Genomic DNA, 19,415 nt, shown 5'->3' with positions numbered 1-19,415 from the left:
TATATCCTGCAGTCTGAATTACCAAACTTCAATCAGCATTAACAATTTATGTTGCACATATGTTCTGCATTTGGGGGCATTAGCCCTGATGGGCCCCTTGAAGGAAATGTGAGTGTATGTACAAGCTGACCCATTAATGATGGCAGAAGGACACGGCAACAACCGGGAGAAGGCCAGTTGAGACCTGTGGGATGGAGCATGTCACAAGGGTAAGCATGGCAGAGGGACATAAATAGGGTACAAAAGGGAGATTTAGAAGTCTTGTAGCATAAGCAAAGGAGAACAGCCATAGCACAGCAAGTTTTTCAAAGCAGCTCTAGCACTAGTTAAGCACCAAAATAAGTGGGCACAATTCCACTTTTGAGTATCTGTCACTTATTTAGATGCCTCCTTGGAAACTGAGCTCTCCGGAAAATCTGTCCTCAACGGTGGGTGCTGAGCACTAGACAATCTGGCTTGTTCGTTTTCTCAGTATGGGGTTCATCTGTTCTAAGGAACAAGTCCTTCTGGAAACGTAAAAAAAAAAGGCAGAAAGAAGCGTTGGATACAGAAAAGCACACAAGCTGCCTCGTGGGCTAATGATCAAGAAAGGCAGAACAAGCAAATTTCGTAAACCAGATGAAGCCAAATGTCTAGTCACCAGGACCCCTCACAAACATTGCAGTAGTCCAGGAAAGATGGCGGACATGGGTTAAAGCACTGAGTAGGAGTCAGAAGATGTGAATTGACTGATTTACTTCATCTCCCTGCTCAAAATATTCTCATCTGTCCAAAAAAAGAAGTGGAACAGGAATATCTGCCCCACTACCCTACAGGAGAAAACTGTAAACATTAGTTAGGATCAAAATACAACCTCAGACAGAAGCAGCAGCCCATGGGATTGAAGGGAGATCCTCTGAGGCTTTCTGCTTCCACAAAACTGAGTTGAAAACAGCATAAAGGAGCACGAAGGGACATAAAGCTGAAAAGCATAATGTGGGACACACTCCCATGTGTGCAGAAATCCAGCCCCTGGGTGTGGAGGGACATAAAGCCCCCATTTGTTAGCCATGCCTCATGACATAGTACTAGTCAGTCAACCTTTTAGCTAAACCTCCTCAGACCTTGCTGTCACCTCTGGTCCCCGTGAACCAAAGCGGTTGCCTTTTGCATAATGCACCTCTGTCTTTGCGTCACCTCTGAACTTGTCCTTGCGTCTCCCTGGTGGGATCCTGTAAGAGGATTGGGTGGGCCAGGAGGGATCAACTTCATTGTTTGAGCACAAAAAGCCATGTTCATTAATAGGCAGGCATCATAGAACCAGTCATGGAAAAGAAAAAGAGTGGATTTGCCATTAAATCGGATATTCTTGGATGTTTTCCTCAGCACAACTCCCTCTGTTTAGCTAACAGAAGCAACTGAGAGACCTGCCCAGTAATTCCTGAGTTCCAGTCCCAGCTCTGACATAACTCTGAAGCCAATATAATCCTCTTTTTCCCTACAACAAGGCCTCAATCCTCTACTGCCATAAATCAGCCTAACTCCTTCCACATAAGTTAGTGTTACCCCATTTGAAGATTTGATTCAGAAATTAGGACACTACATGGCAGGATCCTGCAGAAATATCCAGGAAAATCTGGTCCCCAGAGAAGTTTACACTCCAAACCAGCAAGACGTGTACCTGTGAGCTGTTCTCATGACATTTTAGGCCCACAGAGTGGTTACCCCCTGACAGGACATGTTCCTCTGAGATCCCGGCTTACGAGTGATGGATATCTCTCAGGATAATTAACCATCTTCAGTTGCTGCTGCCAGAGAAGGGAGGGAGCTTTGCAGTGCCCACTGCACAACCATAGGTTAACTCTACCAAGGAGCTGCCAGAGACTTGCTTGGTTCTTGATCCAGTTCAAAGGGGCCAGATCAGGAGCTGGTAATTACCCAAAATTTAAACAAGGTTCCTAGTTCACATCCATTGCCATTTTCTAGTTACATTTGCCCTCCTCTTGGTAAATAGCAAATATTTTCTTGGAAACAGTCTCATTTCTTATGCCAGTGGCAAAATAAACCCCAGCTCATCATGGATATGTCCTTTCCAAAGAATTACCACAAAAATGTCTGAAACCCTATAAAGGCTGTTAATGACTAAATCTCCATAGGGCTTTTTTCCCCCCTTCCTCTTCCCTCTTTTCTCCTTGCTCTGACGAGCTGGTGAGTTGGGAATGGTTTAAAATACCACAATAGCCATGGCAGGACATCAAGAAAGAAAAAGGAACAGGGTTTTGAAATACTTTGTGTAAGGCTCCAAGCACTTGAGTTGGTGCTTAAGTGACTGGACTTTACCACGCAGCAGTCAGATGATCTCTGCAGCTTTGGGAAATAGGAGAAACTCTGGAGAAGGGTGGGGGGGAAACGGTCTCTGCCACATTGGTCTTTATTGTCTTATGGATTTTATCACAGTATTGTTCTTTATTTCCTGCTATTTATAGGCTCTCATGTTTTGTGCTGCTTTCATGTTTGTGTTATCTGCCTTCCCACGACATGTTTCACCCCAGCCCTTGCCTACAGCTGGATCCATAAAGGCCAGACCAATGGTTTTGAATGGCACATCAGGGCTCATCTTCTTTCTCTGGGCGATGCATGCAAACTGCCCTTTTCTGAAGCACTGAACAACCCAAGATGGGTGATTTAAACACTGGTGGTTGCTTTGCACAACTCTTGCATAAAGGAGCCAAGGAGTTTGCCACTGAGGTTTTGGGTATCAAGCAATGACATTCTTTAAGAGCCCCAGCCAGCGATGCTGGAGCTGTATCCCCTGAAATTCATGTTTTACAATGGATTTAAACCATCAGCCCATCAGTGCATAAATTGATGATAACCACTCTGGAAAATTCACCTGAATTATTTTATAAATCTCGTCTTTGTGCAAGGTACTGCAGAGAGAACGTGCTACAGGGGCTATTCTCATCCTAATTCCTCATGATTTAGGGATGTAACTCCACTACCTGAACTAGCAAAAGTGAAGTTAGTTCTGGTTTGAAACAAACGATGAGGTTTATAAAAGTCAGATCCCTGCCCTAGTCAACTTACTGCCTAAAAGGTGGCTCCAGTAGGCCGTGGGGCTAGAAATAAAAATGGGAGAGGTGCAAAATAATGATGAAATCACTGAAGTCAGTGATTTAATCCTATCAGCATCCTTGTACCTCACCCCACAGCAGTTTCCAGGCAGCCAAAACACCAACTGCAGGTACAAAACAGAAACCGGGCTGCTGGTTAGGTGGGCTGGAACTGAGCAATTTACCCCAACAATGGCCCCTTCCTGTACTTAGCGAGTGACAGCAAGCCTCTCGCATCAATCCACAGCTTGCATCGCTTCTCATGTACAGAACAGCCTGCCTTGGAAGCAACCACAATGCCAGTAACAACAGGGAAAAACCCTTCACTTAAACAGAGAGGAACAGCAAGCCCTGCTTTGGGACCCTTTCACAATATGTATCCAGCAGCAGCACCTGATAGGGGCTGCTGGAGAACTATGAAGAAAATTAAACTCTTGCTTAGGGATGGAGCCAGACTTGGCCAGCTTTTGCTTACGGGATTTTTGGGCAAGTTACTTCCCCTGTTTTACCTGTGAGTGTGTGTAAAAGGGCTGAGGAACATCGTTCTTCAGTGCTGCAGGGCAGCATAAAGGCACCTGTTTGTCAGTGAGAGTCATTCTGTTTTGCCTGAAATTGTGCCTATTCTGGGAACATCCCTTGGAAAAAGAAGCAGAATTTTTCTGTAAGCAGTGTGAAGCACAGGTTTCTGTGGTTATCCTTCACTCCCTATAGCAGCCAGACTGAAAGAGGATACATGATGGAAATAGAAAGCCTCTATGATGTACCAGACTAAGCAAAGATAGAGCACAGTTCAAGGAGAATTAAGAGGTGGCAAAGCGCAAGCTCACGTTGGTGAGTCCCAGGATTCTTTCTAAGGTGATGCTAAGAAGCAAATTTACGTCAAGCCATAAACATCGCTAAAGCAAAGGCCCTGTCTCCCAGGCACCAACCAGTCCTGAAAGCTGCCATTTAAAATTTTTAGCGGCCATTACAGTGAAATAATCCATTTCGCCACATGCAGACAATGTGGGGAAAGCCATGTGGCAATTCTTTTTCAGGGTGGGAGAAAATGAATTGCCACTAGGAACTCCATAACACTGGAAACCAAAGACCGGACCAATTCTTATCCCATCTGAAAAACAATTAAAAGTGTGAAACAAAAGGTTTCCAGCAGAGACTGCTGCAGAGGCTTAAAAGACAGTTGCTCTGGAGCAACTGCTGTAAAAACATAGCCCCAGCCCTCCCAAACAGTGCCGAGTGCCTTGGTGTCCATGGGGATCAGCATGGAGGGGGGGGTGTCACCTCTCCCAAGCCCAGCAGTTACATTTTCCTTCTGCCCTTTGTTTCAGCTGATGAAAATCTGACTGTTTTCAGCTCGGTGGCTGGTACGAGCCAACTCCTGTTTATCTCCTGAGACACGCTTTTCAGCGTGTCATCAGATGCCCTCTCAGCCACCATCTAAGGCGCACTGACAGGTTGCGGTAGTTTTCCAGTCAGACTCTGAAATGGTTCTTCACACTTTTATCGTGGCGAGATTAGATTATTGTAATTCTTTATTGGCCGACTTCCCAAAGCGGGCTCTGCACAAACTCCAGATGGTGTGAAATGTGGCCGGCAGGATTTGAGTTAAGGACAATATCATCCATTCTGTTAAAACCTCTACCTTGGCAACTGGTTAGACAGCAAATTGATTTCAAAACTGTCCTTTTTCCCTCTGTGCACAGCTGAGGTCAGGTCTCTGTCAGCAATCTTATGATTCGTTACGGTCTGGAGTACGTTACCTGGGCTCACACTACCTGGTAAATAATTCTCTGAGGAGTGATTTCAAGAAGGTGAGGGTAGTTTAAACCTGATTTCCATCTGCTTGTTCTCCTCTAAAGCCTGTGCAAAAGCTGGGCGGGATACTGCAATTACACCCTTTGCAAACATTAGACAAGGGTGTCAGGGAGTGGTGGGCTCTCCTGCTTTTACTGCACCAAAACTGCAGCCTAAAGTTTTGGTTTTCCTCCCCCTCCAGGTTTAACGGAGCAAACCACAGCCCTCCTCCGGGCATGGCTGGGGAGAAATGGTGATGCTAGCCTGATCCCACAGCAGTAGCCATCTAAACGCAGCACATCTCTAAAGGTTTTCTAAATTGCAGGTGGTTAATCTTGTCCCTTCCAACCCCTGTGTGAGCCACCATGGGGACACCCGAACAGCAGCCAGGCTCCCTGCTTCTGCTTTTAGAACTGCAGGGCCTCATCAGAAAACACAGACTGCTGGTACACGTTCTTATGTGCCATCTTTCACTTGTATAAACAGTGGCTACACAATCAATTGATAGGATAACAACTGGCTTCATACAGACCACTACAAATAAAACCTTCTGGTGTTTTGGGCTTTTGTCTTCTTCAAACTTTCTTTTTCTGGAAGAGCACAACATGAAAGGTGTATTCCTTCATATTTGATTTGGTTTTGTATTGAGCCCAAGAGTTAAAACCTTCCCTGATTTAGCTCATGGTGGTTAAATTCCTACAGGCCTTTGGTGCAAGGGAAAAGTTTTGGGCAGGCTGTAATAAGGATCTGGTAAGAACGATCATTTGGCCTCTTTTTATTAACTGCTATTTACAAAGCAGTATGCGATTTGCTGCATAAGAGGGGGAAAGGCTGGGGACAGCTTTTGCTGTGCAGTGGAATGGCATGGCAAACACGGTGTGCTCCGAGCTGTTTACCTTCCCTGTCACTTCTGAAGGGAACCTGTGACCTGCCACTCATGGATGTGAATATAAAAGCTCATGCTGTTTTGGTTGGTTTGTTTTTTTTGTTAGTGGGAGACAGCTGACACAGACTGTTTGCTTTGGGAAAACAACCAAACCCTTTTGTTTTGCATGAAGGGGGTGAAAAAAACCTGTATATAAAGAATTGCACTGACTCTGCAAACAGCTACTGCATAAGGAAGAGAGAGTGGTGGTCAGCTCTGGGGTCACGCTGACTGTCATTTTAAACCTACAGTGCCACCATCATTTTAGAAATTCAGAAGCCCAGGGAAGCTGTTGAAGACACAAAATACTTCCCCATATGGATAAAAATACATTATTAAGAAAAAAGAGCAGTGTGAGAACACAAAGTCAGGATGGTTTACTTGAAATCATAAGAATTCTGAGTTCAGATAAAGTGAGATGTTGGTCTCTGATCCTTGAGTTTAGCTGATCTGCACTTGCCATGGGACTGGGAAGTATATAGGGACCTTTTGTATCACATCTATGCACCCACCATGCCAGGCTGGACCAGATACCCGGTCATCTTAATACAAGAGAGCTAGCAGGAACGGCTTCAGGATTACTGCAGCTTGTATCACCCTAAGGGAACAGCTTCTGCAATCTAAAGCCAGCACTTTCATAGAGACCTGCCTCCGTGCTTCCTCGAGCACAATGTCACCTATGAGAGCTGCAGACACACACCTGGCAGCCGCAGGTATCCATTCATCCCATTCCCAGGTTTCCCCAAACCAGGAGACCACTCAGCTGCTGAGTGAAGGTACCACCCATCCTCCACTGGTGCTGACAGTACAGCCTTAGCTTTAATCTGGAATGAAAATGCTACTAATTTTACAGAGGATCTTTTAGTTTCCAACATCTCATTTTAAAGACAAATTTTATCAGTATTTGTTCAGCTGAATCACTTCACCAGTTGGTGGGTTTGAGACGTCTGGATATAGGCATCTAGAGTTATTTTAAAAGTTTGTGACCACCAAAGGCACCTGCGTGGGCCTGGCAGGTAAAATGCAAGACCTACAGGAGACCCACATCCTTTTTAAGGGACAGACAGAGCTCGTGTGGGACACACGGAGGCACTGTAGTATATCACAGTATCTTATATAGTGCCAGAGGCATACGAGTGGGCAACTCCACTGCCTCCTATGTGAATCAACCAGATGTTTGCAGAGAATCTGCTCCCTGCTTCTTTCATTGCTGAGTACTGAGCCACAAATGCATTTTCTGCATTTCAGAAAACTGTCCAACAGGAGTGCTGGGAAAGGCAACGCTTGATTACACAGAAAATCACAGACAGCCTACTTGTATCTCAGCACATGGTCCTTATTCTAGTGGGAGGTCACTAGAAATGTCTCCGTGACTCCAGCTACCACGGCCTTGAGCAGCTGAGCAACATAGCCATGCACAGTATGCTCAAGTGTCCATGCACCCAAACAGCGATCCATTGATGGTGAGAACCATCTGATGGGCCACATGATAGACTAGAGAATCAGACAGCAGACCTCACCCCACTGTGTGTCCCATAGCGCACCAGCCCAGACACATGCCATTTCAAGCCAAGTTCTTTACCAGATGAAAGGAAGGCTCTCTTAATCAGATCAACAGCACAGTAAGCGCTGTGGCCCTCGGCTGTGAACATTAATGTTCAATATGCCAGGCGGCTTAAGCTGCAAAAGTATGTAATCTCCTGTTGCTGTGTAGCTTTCAGGCATCCTTCCACATTCTTAATTCTCCTGATAAATTTGGAGATATTTGTTTCCAAAGAACACATTTTCCAGCAATTCATAACATAGAACGTCACACATTATGAACTCTGTCTACCTGACTACAGCCAAGAGTGCAAGAGCTCAGATATCCCATAGAGCCACTTTTAGATAGCTGGGGGAAAGCACATTAAAAAGCTGCATGCTACATTCTCTCTATACCAGCACTGTGACCATAAGTGTAAATGACTACTCGAACCTCAGGTTATTTGCAACCTAGCTAGAGAATGAGTAGAAAAATAAATAGATCATGAGCATTCATACAGAGTCTTTAATTAGAGAGAGGAACGTGGCACTCTGTGGAGGAAGGCCATACCTTCACCTGGTGCAAATCAGTGCAGCTCCATTATGGAATTACATCAGTTTGTGACAATGAGGAATCGGTCCAGGTACATATGAGGATGTCTGCCTTTACCATGGAAACACAACACCTAAGCAAGGGACCACACGAGCAGCTTAACAGCAACTGTATTAATACTTGACAGGGCAGGAAAGAAAAATGAAAACAATTGCTCTAATTGAAACTACGGGGGGTGTGTAAGTAGGGCAGAATGCACAGTAATTACCTGATTTGGAGTTGAGCCAGAACACCAACACTAACGCTCCTGCTCTATGGGACTGCGAAGGAGCCTAAGTAAACAGGATTTTGGTTTTCCATCTTTGGCTAAAATGGTTGTTTATACAGAAACAGAGAACTGTGTAGAAAGACATGGTGCATGCTCAAATCTGAGGAATGAAGCTGGGCTGCAAGCTGAGGAGCTGAATTTCCACCCACACTTGCACCAAATGGCAAAGAGATGTGATGCTCCCTGGGAGAAATGCTTCCTGCCTGGACAGCGGATCTGTGCACGGGCACAGCTTTGTCCAGCTACAGAAAGGAAATGCCAGGTTACTGCAAATGAAATCAAGGCTCTGTTTACATCGAGTGTTAACGTGAACCTTTTGGACAGCCTCAGGCTGAAGGTGCTACCACCTCCCAGCTCACTCTCCCACAGCTCTGCAGCAATCACCTCTGCCTCGCTCACCTCCCTGCAGTCCACTTGCCACGTGCCCACCCCTGTCCCTTCCTCACAGCCATCCCCAGCAGCCCCCAGGCCCTGATCCTCACTCCCCACCGCACCCTCTCCATGTTCCCTGCAAAGAGAGGCAAACCTGCACGGAAAGCTGCCCAGAGATCAGTTCCTAGAAAAGTCACTTCCAACACCACTGTGGACTCCCAGGCACGGGGTGCATGAGAAGCATGAAGACAACAGTTAATAGCCAAATGAGGCTCCACTAGTAGAAGGGATGGGGGATAACCTGGCCTAGTGCGATCTAGGAGTCAGCTTGAACTATCAGTTGAGAAGCAGCTATAGGGTCTATGGGAAAGACTAGATGAGGGTCTGGAGGAACAAAGCTTCTTTTCTGAGGAAAAAACGATGAGCAATGGCTTACCCAGAGATCCCCATTCGTGGCCCAACAAGCGTGTCTTAGTCACACAACAACTTCAAGCATCTGCCCCATCATCAGTTATTGCTTCACGACTGTGCCAGCTCTGCCAGCGAGTAGCAACTGCCACCAGCTGCCAAGGTGGTGTGACAGAGCTCCAAGTCCTGCACGCTACCACCACACACGCTTCTGACCCTCTGACCCATAGGTTCTGCAGACCATCACAAATCCCCTGAGACATACAGTTCCCCCACAGCCTTACAGGTTGTTTTTAGTTAGACAAATCCAAATGGCTGCCACAAAAGCTTAATCTCTTTCCAGCCACACTCACGCTGAGTGTCAATAGGAAAAAGTCCTATGAATACGCTTGATAATTACAGAGCCATGGCTGTAGCAAAGAACAAAGTATAATGCAGGCTTGAATACTCAGGAAATTGACTGCTGATATGTTTCCATTCATTGTTTTGTTCTCTGTTCTCAATGTTATATTAAAATCTCCTACTAAGAATGAGCTTTCTTGTTTAATGGAACTTGTCAGTTAGAGGAAATCTGCTTGAGCTGTTTGATCTATTCTTTAAAATAATATTAATTGCAAATTTAGCACACGTCCTTATCTTAGTTAGCAAGTCATTTGAAAACTAAAGCTGATATTTTTCCAACTTTATTTGTTGCCCACAAAAAATCATGGCCCATCACTTTCTAACTCTAAGGCATTTACCATCCCTTTGCTCCGACTATTCAGTCCTGGCTATTCATTAGATATGTTGATCAATCGTACCAGTCACCTGACATTGTTTTCCTGACTCTATTAGTGAAAAGTGATAGTAGTGAATAGCAAATAGTAAACACGGTGTGAATCTCTGGTCATGAGAAAATTCATGAAACTTTGCAGTTTGTGAGCATTTTCATAAAGTCCTGACAACCATATCAACTTATTCAAGTGTGACCTCACATCTATAGGAAATCACGCTCAGTGCTTCTGTCTGCCTCTCCGTTAATGGAACTAGCTGTCTATTTTGATTCCATGTGACTCGTAGTTAAATACTGAATTGGCATGTTTGCTATTCATTCTGATTCCCACCATGTGCACTCACAATAACAAATCTTAACTTCAGGCTCTGAAGCTGATGTACAGCTGAATCTGGATTTCCAAAGTCCTACAGTTCAATGATATTTAAATCTGGAGGTTTCACTTGATTCCTTGCAGACACAAAAGAACCATTTAGTAAAATCAGACGCAGTGGCCAGTTTAGACTCTCTGTAAGTCTGTAGGATTATTTCAATTTGCTGGTGCTGAACCTTCAGTGAAAATCTGCAAAAATGGGTTGCATTGGGTAACTCACAGAAACAATATTTCTTTTGTGAATGTCTTCCTGCTTCCAATTATATCAGAATGACGGAAGAAAGGGGAAATAGCCGATTCCAGGGTTCATATAATTAGACATAATACACTCTATCATCATCAGTACTTGATGCTTTTCTTTAGGCAATCTCAAAGACTTTCGGAAATGCTCAGAAACCACTGTTCATGTCAGCACGATCACAAGTGCCATCACTTTGAGGAATTTCACTTTATAGACAGAGAAGCAGCGGCACAAGCCCCTTCCCCAAGAGGCAGCAGCATCAGCTCTGCATGCAGACCGTGAGCATCCTCCCTTCCCCTCCATCTTAACCACTCTGGCAGGCACCAGGAGATGCCTCCCTTCTCTGGTGACAGCAGATTTGATTGTATTTGTGCTCATTCATGTAATTTGCTTCACCCTGGCCTTGCTAAAAACATCGCCCTGGTGCTGTACACCTCCGTCAGCCCTGCAACACCGTTTGCTGACACAGAACAGTCGACTGCCGATTCGGGGCAGCGAGACACCCCTACAAATGTACCTTAATGTCAGGACGTGCCTCAGTCACGACTGTTCATGCTGTTGGGGGAGCCTGAGCTCCCTGCCTATGTATTGTTTCTGGACATGTACCATCCTCCTCTGCTCCATCTCCCTGGCTCCTGACTAATTCAGGCAGCTCAAGTCACAGGGAATTCCTCTAAAATAAAACCATTCTCCCCCGCCCTGATCTTTTCTTAAAACACGGGCAGAATTGTTCAGAACAACCCAAGGGAAGAAAGCCAAAGAGGCGGCGACCTCCTCCCAAGCCTCAGTGCTGGGGGTCGAGGTGTGGCCGACCCCCCCACCCCACCCCCCAAGCTCCCAGGATCATTCCAGCACCTTTGTCTCATTCCCTCCTGGAGCGACGCCCTCCCGCGCTGCCTCCCACGCGGCTCGTGTTTTCCTGCGGCCCATGAAGAGCTCTCTGTTCCCCCACATGAGTCATGCCCGCAGGCTGTGGGCCAGCGACATCAGCCCCTCCGCGGCCCTCGGTGGGGCTGAGCATGCTGGCTGCCCCTCGGCATTTGTTTGGAGCTTTGTGCCGAGTATAACAGCCAGGACTGTTTGTCAGGGAGAGCAAGGAGCTGAGAGAGTGTGGCTCGGCACAGGACGATGGCTACAGTGAGCAATCTGTTGTGGGGGATGCCATCCGGCGAGGAGGAGGAGGAGGAGGAGCAGCCCTGCTTTCACACCTAGTAGCAGGCAACCCCTCTCCTGGCATCCCCAGAGTGGTGCCGCATGCTAAAGGCTTGCCAGCTGTCGCTACCTGTGCCAGCCACCCTGGGACACTGGCACATGCTGCAAACACCTCATTATTTGACCGTGTTGGCACTTCATCTGAGACTGGGACAGAGAGGGTGCGGCTGGTTCTCAAGACTGCTTTAAGATTACAATAAGATCTCTTTATGGGCATAAAATTACCACTCTGCAGTACTGGCAAACCATCCCCTTTTCCAGGAAAGCTGCTTTGTAGTACCGCAGGAAAGTTATCCCTCTGGTGTTGCAAGCTACCCCAGAAGCAGCACAGTCCTGTGGCTACTACAGGTATTTCGGTCAAGGGATTGAATGACTTTATGACCTTGACGGATGCAGAGTCAGCTCAAGAGTGCTCAGCTGTGCAAACAAAATGTTGCCACCCCAGTGATAAGAGGGGAGGGTGCCCATGCCAGGGCAGAGGAGGGGAGACGGAAGGATACAGCAGATAATGATGACTTGGGGAGACCGCTCCAGCTCTGGGCTTGCCGTTTCAGGGAGATAGGCACCCCACGTGCTTCAAGCCAGTCCTCTTCCCTCTGTGGCAGGACCAGCCAGCCCAGTTTGCCAGGTCTGTGCTATAATCAAAATGTGTAATGAAGCATTTTTCTACTCATTTGCTTCTGCTAGCATTGCTGCAGATTAGAGCCACCCCAGAGTGGTTTGCTCACCTATGGACTTGGTTTAAGTTACACCAGCAAAGCCCTCTCCGTGTCTAGTGGGGAAGGGTGCTGGGTGAGCTCCCCCAGTCTAACACTGTTTTAAAATGTCAATAAGGCAATTACACATAGAGAGACACACAGCAAACTTGTCTGTTCCAGTGCGAGGAGAGTTCTGCTTTTGCTCTGAATCATTGATCTGTGCTCACTATTTAGTTCCTGTCTGAGGGTTAGACTACAGCTCCAACCTGCAGTTCTGTTTTAGATTTGACTGAACCTCCATGAAAAGGTCAACTACGTTTATGAGATTCTAGCACAAGAGATGGGAAACACCTGATGGCTGCTATTGCTTTCTGAGGCCTTTTTTGTCCATGAGACTTCAGTACCCTGATCCCAAATCCTTCCCCCAGTTTGTCCTCCAACCCTGGCTACATGCTCTGTAGCCAAATAACATCCCCCCCCCCCCCCCCCTTTTTTTTTTTTTTTTCCCTTCTGGAGGCACAGCAGCTGTTCTGTTTTGCTGCTGAATGAAGCAATGTTTTACCAGCTACGGTTTACTGATTTGCAGATTTTGGTGGCAACGCTGTCACAGAGTTCCCACCATCAGTCCCTGCCAGCATTTCCCGCCTGCCACACAACACTCGGGCCTTTCAGCTGGGCCGGTGCAGTTGTTCCCAGGGGCCATGCTGATCAGGGAACTGATCTAGCTGAAATAAACTGCAAAAACAAAAACCAAAACAAACAAACAAGAAAGAGGAACATAAAATCCTTACTATTTTACAGGGCATTTTGTTCGCTGCTTTTAACCCCCATCAGTTCCTGATGCAACTCACTGCAGAGTCACAGGAAGAGTTATTTGGGCACAACCAGGGCTGAGCTGGAGTAAAATGGTGGGAAAAAAAAGCCCGGGATGAGAATGCCCAAGGTAGCATTACTACTAAAGCTTCCTTGTCCTTAAACCACAGCCAGGGTTTCTTATCTCAGACTGACATTATCCACGAGATCACCATAACTTTCCAGTAAACAGCCAATTCATTTCACAGTTTACATCATTACGTACCCCGCACACACCAGAGAATTAGCTCTACAGATTCCTTTAGGGCCTTAAAAGGATCCTTAGGCTTCAGTTTTCATTTTTAAATGAATACAAGCATTCAACTGAGCTGTAAACTATTAAAGCGAGACACTACTTCAGTGATAAACAAAATATTTTCCTAATAATTCACTTAATTGTCCCATTCATGGACCTATGCCTTTGGAACGGGACATGCTTTGGGATTCCAAATGACACAAATAATAACAACAACAGCAGCACATTCCATTTTACTGAACGAAACAGTGATATACCAAAAGGCTCATGATACATTATCACTGGCTGTGCAGGAGTGTGGGTGGGAAGCAGGAGGCTGCAAGAAGAGACAGATAGAACGGCTCCTACATGCGACTTTTTCCTCCGTGCTGCTATTTGCCTTTTTGCTCAAGAAGTGCAGCAAATATATTAACACCCGCATGAAAAATGAGCTGAGGTAATTCCATCTATGAGCATGTGATCAGTCCTGCTGCCACAAATGTTTTCCCTCTAGGTCTGTATCTGAATCTCACACAGACTGACTCACGCTGCACCCGCATACGTCACTACTACCCGGCAGCGTCAGACTGTCATTTGTTTCCTTTTGGAACGGGATGTTCTATAAAAGCTTCAACTCCCACTCAACAGTTTATGAAATTGCAGTTCTTTCACATACCTCCTTTGTTCCTGAGCAGCAAGGAGTTTTCAATTTGTTTCTAAGGTGCTAAAACGGGAGCAAAGAATGGCCTGAGCTCAGGGATACCTCAGCCAAAGCTCTAACAGGATGTATCTTTCAATAGCACGAAGGTGTGATGGTTCTCAGTGCGCGGTAGAGTTTGTTCCTGAGGGAGACAAATGAGGCACAGTGCAGAACTGTTGCTTCCAGGGTTGCTGCTTGTTGTACAGCCCCACATCTCATTCACAAGGGTCCTTCTCCCGCAGCCAGGGAGAGATTGTCAACATTAATAGAAGCTGAAGCTCTGGATATCCTAATGGAACCATCAAAGCAGAACCAGCTCTGCTTCAGAGTGCCTCACCATGATGCTCAAATACACAACAGTCGCTTTTCAGTACTGGCGAGTTTGATCCTCTGCTCCTAAAATGCTAATCTACATCTGTATCTTAGTCTGGATCAGGTGTGTACTTCAGAAGTGAATCCGACTTACTGTGCTTCGATTCATACTGAGGCACAGCTTCAGAGCTCAGTCTACAGGACTAAGCTAGTGCTAAACCCCAAGTGTCAATAGTATAGACATGGAGTCCTCAGCACCACCTGGTTTGTTCTGGTTTGGTGCTCCTGTTACATCAAACTACCTGCTACTTACCTTTTAGAGCCAAAAGTCCCGGAGTTGTTAGATCCCAGCACAAAATTGCAAAAGAGGAAGGTGATGTGGTTCTAGGGGTGCAGCAGAAGAGGCTACAATCCCTCAGGGATCCCTGCCCACGTAAAGACCAAGTTCATCAGGATACACCCATAATGCTGCCAAATTTCCTGCTGGGAACATCCTGACAGGCAGCTGATACAGGACAGAACCCAGGGAGCGGGGAGCCAAAGAATGAAAGGATGCAAAAGATGATGGCATTTCTCCTGTTTACTTTTGGGATGCTGCTATGATTCAAGGCAGGCTAAAATGGATTTGTCTTCACACTGGGTGCACTGTAAAATGGATGCATCGCTATGCAGAATCCAGTGTCCCCTGCTCCAAGTGCTGCTCCCCTATTTACCAAAGAGCTTTAACCAAATGGAGATCTTCGATTACTTCCTAAGGGTGCAACCATTCCTAATGAGGCAGTCAATGACAACTTTGTGTAGTAATAAGAGTATTCCTAGCATTCTTCAGAAAAAAAATATTACTTATTATCTGCCTCTGGGAATAAAACGGGAAGCTTAAAGATGGAGAAAATTTGGAAAAGCGAAGCTTCTACGTGCAAACTTGCGCATAGTCTTTCTCTGAGGCTAGTGCCTGCAAGAAGATGCCCTAAGAGTGTCTGAAGATGTTTATTCTGACCTCCTGGACCTTTGTCCAAGGTACATTCATTGGGGTTAAATAAATAAGCATTAACAAACCCAAAGCTCCAGACCTTCTACTGTCCTGCACTGAGCCAAGACCTTAAGTAAAGAGGCTTAAGGCACATTTATATTTCCTTTGACCTAAAGACCAAGCACAGCTCAGTCCACCCCAATCACTGAGTGAAAAGACCTTTATGGCTGCGCTACCTTGCATTCAGCTGCCTGAGAAATCTTTAGAAACCACTGTAAAGGCAGATCGTTGCAGCCTGGCACTCCCTGCTTGCTGCAGACACCTTCACATGCAGCACAGGCTGGGGAGAGCAGTCAGCACCCCAGCCCTGACTTACTTTCACAGCAGCCCTCAGGAATCCTCCTGGTACTGTCTGGCCAGCTTTAGGTAATGCTGCACTGCAGGAATAACATTGCTCAGGCTCTCAGTACCGGCCCTCAAGCTTTGGCAGCCGTCAGGACAAAAGACAATCTATAAATGCAAGTCATTATAATCTTACAGCCATCACTTATAACTTTACCTGGACTTACCTGGGTTGATGTGGAGGGCAGTGTTTCTCTTGACATTCAAAATGAACGCGTGCACTAAAGAATACGAGGCTTCTCGTACACAGGGTATTGTTCTGGATTTCGTATTTCTTCGGGGTTGTCTTGGCAACGAAGAGGGTTTGCCGCTAGAGGTGTGTGAAACACTGGGCAACAAAAAGCAAAACGACTCCCACTTGTTTCATTCCATCACCCAGTTAAACCAGACTCCTTTTCAGTCTGCTGGGATGTTATTAGTGTGTTGTGTGTCGGGAGGGGCAGCACTAATCAGCACAGACTCCTCCACCCCTGGCAACACTGTGATTTTGAAAATAGCAAAAAATGACATTTTTCATTGGAAAATGATGTCTATCCAGACACGCTTACGAGCTCTGTTCCCTTTCTCCCTTCAACTTTAGGAGTAGCTCCCTGGAAGGCAATGGAACTGATTATGGATGGTTTTAAGCAAAATTAGTTTTGGTTTTTGTTTTTCCGTTTCAATTATGGAAATTTTAAGTGACTTCAGTGAAGTCAATGGGGTTACTGTGGACTGATTCCAACATAACTGTGTTTGCCAATTTGCTCTGATCTAAATGAGTCTTTCTTTTGTGAAGAGAAGAGATGCTGGACAGCTAATGGTACACCTGGTCAGCAAGTGAGTGGAAATGCTCCACTTGCCCTTCAGGCTCAGCTCCTTCCACAGACAACAGACCTTTATTCGCTGTGGATGATGAACAGGAATTATTCTGGAAAGTTTTTAAAGCATTTTTGGAAGCGGTTTCACATTGCTTATTCATGTCATTTGCTTTTATTTTTACTTACTGAAGGCATTAAAAAAATTAACCCAAACAGCTGTTCAGATTCATCTATTTTTTTATGTAGCAAAGGGAAAAAAGTCTGAACAGCTGTGTCAGTAAAACACAAGCCAGGTGGCCTCCCTAAGGCAAAGTTTGTATGAAATCTATAAGATAATGTTTTTATTATCTGAGTTATTGTATTTCTTTTTTATTACTTTGCTCTTGTGGATTCTTAAAGAGGTATTGGCCATTTATTTCTTATCTTCATCCTCCTCCATCAGTATTTAAGCTGTAGCGTAACTCAACACAGATGTTATGGTGATTCAGCCATGAAGGGTGAAAATCGCCCTTTCAGCACAATCCTCCTGAATCTATTTTGAGAACTTGAATGGGATTTAAGGCTGGCTAAGGAGCAATTTTACAGATCTGGCCTTTCTGTGCGGAGAAACTCAGGCCATGGCACCAAACACCTCCCTAGGGATGTGCAAGGGACTGCCCATGAAATGCTGGAGGAGGGAATTTGTTTGCCATGTTGTGTAACTAAGTCACCTGAGATGCACAGTTCTGTTCCAGTTCCTTGACAAGGTAGCTGGATCATCCTCAAGCAGAGGCTAATGACTCACAATTACACAACAGCCTGAAAGAACGGTTGTTTTGTACGCCAGTGTGTGAAACATTGGGGATTTGTAAGCTGCTAGCCAAATTCTCAGCCGGGTGGCGCTGAAATCTATATAGCCAGATGGATTTACACCATGGTTGCTCCACTGCTGTCATCTCAGAGCATATCCCTACTGACAAATGCTCATGAAGAACTTCCCCTACTAAGGCTTTGAATTCCTCAACCAGTCTCCCATCCTACATGGAGAAAATTTTAGCCTTCAAATCTCTGGTGCTCCTCCATGCACTCGCTATCGCCATGAGAAGGTTCCAGCCACCTGCTCCAAGCCCTGTGTTTCATGGCACCACACTCCATACGTGCTCCAGGCCATCACACCATGGTCCAAATCCTAAGTCTTGTCCAGGCACCCACTGCTCATCTGCTAAGTCCCTTCTGTATAAACCCACCTAAGAGCACGCTTCTATTGCTATAAGGAAGCTTCCTGATTTATGGATATGTTTTTCCATAAATTGCTTATTGATATTTTCTTCCCCGACTTCTGTCCTTGGATTATGAACTCTGCAGAACAAAGTAAAAGCACTGAAGTGTCTTAAAATTGCCAGCCACATTGCAGGTCTTACAGCAAGTGATATTCATAATAAGAACAGCAGTGATAATTGTAGTCATAATTAAATAATTTGTTGCTGTTATTATTCCTTCTCCTATTCCTATAATATTTGACATACACAGGCGCCAAATAGTTTGAGTCTGAAGAAACATTTTCAGGTGACAGAGTGCAAAAAAAAAGAGAAAACAGTTTTCTATTATTACAAACACATATCTAGCTAATATTGTTACATATTATTATATAGTAATTTTATATTGAATTATTTTGCTGAACTTTCTATGTTTTAAAGTCGCTTTTCAGCTTATAGCATAATGATAGTATATAGCTAAATACCTGAAATTTCTTTATATATCAGTAGGATTAGGATTTTTTTCTTCTTTTTTTTTTTGGCTTGAGAAAGAAAATATGTAAAAATGTCCATTTATGAGAAGGACCATCTTCTGGGGAAAACAGAGCAGAATCATCACTGACTCTAAAGGAGAATTTAATTCTCCTCTAAATCATTCCCTTTTGGTACATTTTCTTCATATTTAGTAGCTGGATGCAATTCCCTCTATATGTACTAAGCCTGTGTTATTACAATTCCAGCATGATATATGTTTATTTGGAGTCTAACAAGATCATGAATCAGGAAATAGCATTTCACTTTATATTATGTATTTATTTATTGTGTTAGGATGAAATTTACCTGGGTCCAGAGAACAAAATTAGGCTGTTTCAGCCCTTGGTTTCATATAAGTTATTTTCCTCTCAATGCCTATGCCCTGTGGACAGAAATTTATTTCACCGGTGCTGAATGAGAATTCTCCCATTCTCTCACTGCCTTTAGGTATGATTTCTATACCTTTCCTCCTGCTTCCAATTTTGTATCCATTACTCGAATGCTTGGAAACATGATATATAGTACCAACAATCAGAGAGTGAGAAAGTCTGCAGTATGTAGTGAATATTTTTTGTTCCTATTCAATCCTTTTGTAATTAAAGAAATCCTACTCAGTAATTTGATGTCTTCAGTGACATTACCATACGTCAGATCCTAACCTTCCAGTTGAATTTTAGGGGCTGGTTGACCATTAGAAAGACTACTTTGCAGATAGCTTATGGGATGCAGGTTTGGAAGATCTCGGTTCTTCTCTGAAGTATGTCACACACTGAACAATGAAATTAAATGGAATGTGTACTAATAAATGTAAATATGAAAGCAGAAAATTACATCACAGAATATAAGAAAATTCAATGTATTCAATAATATAACAGTAATTATCTTCAATAATACTAAAAATATCAGTGAAAAACATTATGAGAACTTTGATAATTGTCCAAACATGTTCTGCTTGCTGTACTTGATAACTTCGCAAGAACTTAAGTCTCAAAGACTTGGAGTCTCCATGAGATTAGATACTATTCGTACACAAAATGCAGGAGAGAAGTTAAATGAAAAAATGGCAAGTTTATCTCACATAGAAGAGTT

At 44.7% G+C, this 19,415-nt stretch overlaps 1 protein-coding gene across 7 annotated transcripts in view; it reads right to left on the bottom strand.

Annotated features, from left to right (window-relative positions):
- SLC6A6 (solute carrier family 6 member 6) overlaps positions 1 to 19,415 on the bottom strand; it is a 118,075-nt gene that overhangs the window by 79,762 nt on the left and 18,898 nt on the right. Inside the window, exon 3 of one of the 7 annotated variants that reach the window (XM_074878888.1) lies at positions 15,928 to 16,088. The exons of 4 other annotated variants lie outside the window; for them this stretch is intronic. The gene's annotated coding sequence lies outside the window, so the exon portion shown is untranslated. Of the gene's footprint in view, positions 1 to 14,052; positions 15,886 to 15,927; positions 16,089 to 19,415 lie in introns of those variants that run through there. 2 more of the 7 variants (XM_074878883.1, XM_074878887.1) reach the window with 2 other exon arrangements.

The sequence above is a fragment of the Strix uralensis genome, chromosome 10 (assembly GCF_047716275.1).
Source record: "Strix uralensis isolate ZFMK-TIS-50842 chromosome 10, bStrUra1, whole genome shotgun sequence".
NCBI classification, from domain to species: Eukaryota; Metazoa; Chordata; class Aves; order Strigiformes; family Strigidae; genus Strix; species Strix uralensis.
Note: the sequence above shows the minus strand (reverse complement) of the source record. Positions and strands in the feature narration are given on the sequence as shown.